The sequence below is a fragment of the Mya arenaria genome, chromosome 16 (genome assembly GCF_026914265.1).
Source record: "Mya arenaria isolate MELC-2E11 chromosome 16, ASM2691426v1".
NCBI lineage: Eukaryota > Metazoa > Mollusca > Bivalvia > Myida > Myidae > Mya > Mya arenaria.
The window spans coordinates 44,676,649-44,677,816 of NC_069137.1; positions in this window are offsets into that span (position 1 = coordinate 44,676,649).

Consider the following 1,168-nt stretch of genomic DNA (forward strand, 5'->3'; position numbering starts at 1 on the left):
GTACTATAGTGATCACGTGATACTCCCCTGTGTAAAGGCAAAGGGAAGCTAAAATCGGACCCCAGCAGTTATAGACCGGTGTCATTAAGTCCATGCAAAATATTTGAAAAAGTAATACTGAACAGGATAAACAACACCGTTAAAGACTTACACATCGACTTCCCGTGTGAGCAGCAGCAAGGCTTTCGTAAAGGTTTAAGTTGTGTAACTGCAGAGTTTAATCTACAAGAGGCCGACTTTAATCAAATTGAGCAAATCAGTAATGTGTACGTTAGTATGCTGGACCAGAAATCTGCATTCGACTCAGTGTGGCACGATGGACTATTTGTAAAGCTTGGACAATTTGGTGTTGTGGGTAAAGCTTTGCGAACACTAAGATCGTCATATCAGGGTTTAAACTGCATCGTAAAATTCAACGGTGAAAAGTCAAAACAAATAGCTGTACGCAAATCTGTTCGCCAAGGTGGTGTGCTTTCCACATTCTATTACCTGATATACGTCGACAAGCTTTTGAGGGACCTTGAAGATAGTGATCTTGGGTGCACAGTTCTGTCCACCAAGGCCGGTAATCCATCATATGCAGACGACATTGCTATGCTAGCCTTATCTCCCCTAAGCCTACAGCGCATGATGGATATCGTGTACCGATATTGCAAAACTTGGAACATTGATATGAACGTGAAGAAATCAGAGATAGTAGTGTTCAGCAAGAAACATAATCCACCAAACGTGGCCATTATGTACGGTGACAATATAATTCCTCAAACGAACTGTGCTAACCACCTGGGTGTCAAACAAGTCTCTAATATGAAATGTAAATTAAGAATAGGGGAACGATGCCAAAAGGCCAAAAACGCATTCTTCGCTATGACAGCTCAAGGAATCCATCCATATGACCTTAATCCTTTAGTATCAGCAACTTTGTACCTTAAAATAATTATACCGATTGTATTGTACTGTAGCGAACTATGGAATAATGTAACATCAAGTGATATCATTTCTCTTAACAGACTTCAACACTTTATTGTTAAGAAGATTCAAGGATTTCACATCCAAACCAGATCGGACATGTGTGAATCTATGTTAGGATTGAATAAGTTATATACATTTGTTATCATCAGAAAATTGTTATTCTTGCATGCTATTCTTAGTCTTGATACAAAATGTA